Source organism: Pteropus vampyrus, unplaced genomic scaffold (assembly GCF_000151845.1).
Source record: "Pteropus vampyrus isolate Shadow unplaced genomic scaffold, Pvam_2.0 Scaffold436, whole genome shotgun sequence".
Classification (NCBI taxonomy): domain Eukaryota; kingdom Metazoa; phylum Chordata; class Mammalia; order Chiroptera; family Pteropodidae; genus Pteropus; species Pteropus vampyrus.
In genome coordinates, this window is record NW_011889217.1 from 508569 (window position 1) to 514371 (window position 5803).

The 5803-nt window shown below is 40.8% G+C and overlaps 1 pseudogene; it reads right to left on the reverse strand.

Annotated features, from left to right (window-relative positions):
- Positions 1–2554: 2554 nt before the first annotated feature.
- Positions 2555–2650, reverse strand: LOC111732291 (annotated as a pseudogene).
- Positions 2651–5803: the final 3153 nt, after the last annotated feature.

Sequence of the window (5803 nt, forward strand, 5' to 3'; positions counted from 1 at the left end):
TTCCAGAATTGCAATTCTTTGACCCCAAATAAACCCTCGTTGCCTCTCATTTTGGCTTTTTAATTTTAGGTTAATACCACTTAACAGGAGTTTCCCTCCAGCAAATTGCATACTACATACTGAAAACTTCTTAACTGTGACACTTGAGTAACAACAAATCATAATATTAATAAAATTAATAATAACACAATATAACACTTGTTTAATGCATTGGTATTTACAACATCCTTTTATACATAATCTCATCTGACTCTAGAATATAGACATAGGCTGCATAATGACGTTTTGGTCAATGACAGACCACATATACGAAGGTGGTCCCATAAGGTTATAATGAAGCTGAAAAATTTCTATTGCCTAATGATGCTGTAGCTATTGTAAAATTGTAATGCAATGCATTACTCACATGTTTGTGGTGATACTGTGGTAAATAAACCTACTGTGCTGCCAATCATCTAAAAGTATAGCACATGAAATTATATACAGTACCAAACACTTGATAATGATAATAAACAACTGTGTTAGTGGCTTATGAATTTGCTATACTATACTTTTTATCTCTATTTTTAAAAGTTTGCTGTAAAACAGTATGCCGTGTTATGCGGGCAACAGCCTCATACTTCTTGTGTTTACTGCATTTTTTGATTGCATTATTTTCTCCTGTACTTGATTTAATCTCACATTGTTTTGTATAGTAACGTGCTGTGTAGGATTGTAGCCTAGGAGCACTAGGCTAGGTGTGTAGTAGGCTATACATCTAGGTTTGTGTAAGTGCCCTCTATGATGTTCTCATAGTGATGAATTAAGCTGAACATGACTATATGGGATAGTTATCTTCAATCAGAGAGTGCTTAAGCGAGTAATGATTAAATGATTGATTGAATGAATGACTTGGGAACTACTTTGTGGAGAGAAACTGAATTATGAGAGGGCTTTTAGGGTTACACCAACGAGGAATTTTGTTCAGCCATTAGTAAGAGAGAGCCAAAACAATAGTAACCTAAATAAGGTAGGGGCTCATTTTCCTCTCAGATGATAAATTGCCTTCAGGCGGACCAGGCTGATGTGGGGACTCTACAAGGTCCCAGAAGCTGAAATTCTTTTGTCTTCTGCTATAACTTGAAGCACATAACTTCAATCCTTAAGATCATCTCATGGATAAAAGATGACTGCTACAGCTGCACCTATCCAGTTCCCGTCCCAGGCATGAAGACAGAAGAATAGAGGAAAAGAGCAGAGGGGTGCTTGCTAGCTAAGTTAACCCCTTTAAACAGCAAAGGGGACCAAAGCTTTGCCACTCTGAAACTGCCTTTTGGGATATTGATGTTAACCTGTTTACTAAGAAGCAAAAGGCTCAGAAAGAACCTTTGACCCTTTCCCTTCCTGACTAAGAAATTCAGAGAGAAAGGCTTACTCCAGGAAGGAAATCTTAGGAAGTTCACCTTAACCTAATTTGAATTAAGTATGGTAAATAGGAGGGCTTCAGGCAGAGGCGGGTGTACTAGGTCCCCGCCCTCCAACCTCGGGTCTCATTGTTTCATTGTTTCTGGGTTGCCTAGCAAAAATTTGTCTGGCATGTGTGCTCTGCTCTTCCTCAACTACCTGTAAATTGCTCCTTCTCACTTCTAATATCTAAGACCCTGTTCCACTCCTTTTTCCTTCATCCAAAATGTCATATATACCCAATATAGTCTCACTGTCTTTGGAATTTTCATGCTTATGTGAATTTCCCATGCGCAGGTATTAAAATTTTATTTTCTCCTGTTAATCTGTCTCTGTTAATTTGATTGCCCTAGCTAGAAGAACCTAGAAAGTGAGTGGAAAAGTATTATCTTTTTAGCCCCCAAAACAGCTTTCTCAAAACCCCACCCAATCACTTCCCCTGACTTCTCATTAGCTGTCCCCATCTGCAAGGAAGGCAAGGAAATGTGGTTTTATTAGCCAGGCACATTGCCACCTCCAATTCAAGAGTAAGGAAGGTGAGAATAATGACTCTTAGGATGAAAGCTAGCATTCTCTGCCAAAAAGGGTTCAGATGAAAGGGAAGAATCCAGTATAGCCACCTTAAGACCAGCAGTGGCCTTAGGCTGAGGGATATAGCCAGGGAAGTAGTTAGAAAAATACTCCAATCTCCCTTTCCTCCCTCACTTCATCTCCTGCCAGGGCTCTCATTAGCCAAACACAATAAGAAACCAGAGGACAGGAGTATGGTTGGTGGGTCATGCGCCCAGGGCCAAGAGCAGGGTAGAGTGGGGAGTAGAATGATTCTGGAGGGGGAAGAAAATAGAGGCATACTATATCAATCAAGGGAAGATTGGACTGTTGTTTTATTTGGAACTTTAGCAGGAGAGTTCATCACTGCAGAAAATCATAACAGAATGCCCGTAGTACGGGTGGTATTTGAGCTAATAATGGAACATATCAGTATCAGTCTATATTCCTAGTTGCATATTCACAGGTGATCTGTTTAAGGCACAAGCATATGGCTGTTTCATTTTATCTTCTAGTGGGGGCCTATCCAAACATTTCTATACTGAAATATAAATACTTTTTAAAAAATATAGAATGCTTCACGAATTTCTGTGTCATTCTTGTCCTAATCTTCTTTGTATCATTCCAGTTTTAGCATGTGTGCTGCTCAAGAGAGCATGAAGTATATATTCTTGTATTATAAATGTATTTTATTTCTCCTTTTACATTGTGGCATTTTACGATTTAACGTCGTGAAACTGTAATATGTTAGTCATATTACCTATGAATGTTAAAGGTGGTGCTGACAAATATTTGTTTAAGAAAAGGGCATTGGGTGATAAAGTTGAGAACTACAAGGTGCTGGGGACTCATAGTGCAGGACACTAAGAGCTTGGTAAATATTTTTTGTTATTAAGGCTACTATCGCCTTTTGTCACCTCCAGGCACGACTGAGTTGAATGCCCTGGAGACCAGTCCTGCAATGAGTCCGCGGTGTGGCTGGAAGAGGCGCAGCCTGGAACCGGTTTCCCTGGGAGAGGAGGCGCTGAATGACGCAAGCCTGGGTCCCGAGAAACCACAGCTCTGACGCAGCCTCCACCTCCCCCAGAACAAGATGTCTTGGGAGAAAGGGACGCTCCTCTTGAGCCCTGGAAACCCCCAGTGAACCCCCAGCTAGGTGAGCGCGCAGGGCGCCCTCTGAGCACACCAGCATCCTGGGATTTCCCCCAAAGCGGGGGCAGCCGGGCCAGATCTGGTTCAAAGCTGCGAGTAGACACGCCCCGCAGAACTGACATCAGCGAGTAGGCCAGGAAGGGAGAGGTGGAGTTGGCCTGGGAGCCTGGGCGTTTCCTGCTCTGGGGAATGGAGGAGATGAGAGGAGAGGGAGAACGAGAAAGAAGGAAGACGGCTGGCGGGGGAATTAAGCCCGCAGAAGTCTGACTCAGGCCGGTCCAGACAGCTGTAGCGAGGGGAAATAGGATACCGAGTTACCTCCCGGCCTGAAACTTGTCGTTAGAGACCCCTGCCTACATCTCCATTCTTACCTCAGGTCATTCCTTGCTATGCTAGGGACCCTCCCACGGAACTACTTAAGGATCCCTCTAAAAGCCAGGCAAATCCAGGCCTAAGTGTGTGTACAGTTCTCTCCCTGAATTGCCTTTCCTTGGCTTATCTATCTCAAGGCTTCCCTGAAAATATCACCTTCTCTTGAAGTATTCTCCAATTCAGACATAATTTCTCTGGTCTATGTGCTGAAATCTATAGGTGTCTAAGGTAAACGAAAACGGTCATTTATCAATTTAGTACAGTGTTCTCAAACTTTAGTGTGCATCAGAATCCCCCAGAAGGCTTGTCAAAGCAAGAACTGCTGGGCTCCGTCCCCCAAGTTTCTGATTCTAATTCTGGCCTGGGGTGGGGCCAAGAATTTTCACTTTCAACAAGTTCCCAGGTGTTGTTGATGCTGCTGGTCCAAGGATCGCACTTTGAGTACCACTGGTTCAGTGAAAGAAATTATCATTCCTGGGTATGATCAGTGCGTATTTATGAATTCATTCAATGTCTATTGCGTACCTGCTATGTGTAAGACATGGATCAGGTGTCAAGTATTCATATAAGCAAAATAGTCATAGGACCTACTCCCATGGAGCTTCCAGTCAATTGGGGGAGACAAATATTAAGCAAATAAACATAGTATTAAGTATATAATAACAAAGTGTGATAAATGCTCTAAAGGAAAAGAAAAAGAATAATAACAAGAACTAATTTCAGATTGGGCAGTCAAATAAGGCCTTTGGGGGAAAAAGAACATTTATAAAGGCGTATTTTAAACTTCTATAGTGTGCACTATTGCACTGTATTATTATCTATTTTTTAAATTGTCCACCCAACCATTAGTCTGTGTGCTCCTTGAAAGCTAGAATCTTGTCTTGTTAATGTTATACCTACAGCATGCTTCACAGAAGAGAGCTTTGGTAAATAGTGTACAAATGGAAGACAAGATGGAGGAATCATTGCAAGAATAAACAAATGGATGAATGAAATGTCAGATGAACATATGTACGCATGCATACATAGGTAGATGGATGAATGGATGATAGATGGATGGGTGACTGTTCCTGGAAGCAACAAGAATGAATGAATTGAATGAATTGCTGTCACTTCTTGCACTCCCACGTATGCCACACTTACTTAACATGCACAACTGTCTCGTGCTTACCACATACTATCTATTTACAAATTTCACAGGGAGAGCCATGCTCTCTGTGTCAGTCTTAGAAGGGAGAAGTAGTGGGGGAAGGAAAAAGAGAAAATTTTTCTCCTACCCTTGAGCCAAAGAAGGTATAGAACTTAAAGAGTGGTAAGGAGATGTTACGTAGCTTCAAGAAAGCACTTTAAATGACACGTTTCCTGTAAATGTGTGTCTTAGGCTCCTAAGAGGAGCCTAGTTTATTTAGAGAATCTATTTAAATCAAACAAGGAAAAGAAAAACACCCAGGGTCCTTTTAGGGTATTTAAAAATGAAGAATGAAAAGAAAACTTTATACAGACCAATTCTTTCCTTTTGAAGACTCTCCGTCCTGAAATGAACGCTCCGGTTAGCTTTGTATGCTTCTGCTTCCACACACTTGTTTCCAGTCTCATTGGAGCTCATAGTAAAAAGTCCTGCATTCTTAGCCTTTGGATTGGTCCGAGATGGAATTCTCTAGCTGACCATCATCTGGATAGTGGATGTCAAGCAGTCTGGGTACATGAACATTCTTTCCTTGGTCCTTTAGAGGGTTGTCAGAGGGTTATCTGGAGGTTTGATGTATATCCAGGCATTGACACAGGACTAGAAAATGCAGGAATTTTAGTTCCTAGGCTAGTTAAAACAAGAACAGAATTGTTTTCTCATGCTTCCACCTACTTGATTTTAGTAATTTAGCAGCTTGACAATTGTGACTCCCTTTTCTTTCTTCACTCTATTTCTCAACTGCCAAGTAAAAAAAAAGACATAAAATTTATAGTTATGACCTCATTATATTAAATTCATACACATATATATATAGAAAAAAAGAAAATGTGAGGAATTCACCAAAATGTACAAAGAAATTGCCTTTAGGTGGTGGGATTTATTTTTTCCTTTGTATATTTTTTATTTTCCAATTTTTCTTCAATGAGCATGAATTATTTTTGTAGCCATTAGTTTCTTTTCCTTTCCTTTTCCTTCCTTCCTTCCTTTCCTTCCTTCCTTCCTTCCTTCTTTCCTTCCTTCCTTCCTTCCTTCCTTCTTTCCTTTCCTTTCCTTTCCTTTCCTTTCCTTTCCTTTCCTTTCCTTTCCTTTCCTTTCCTT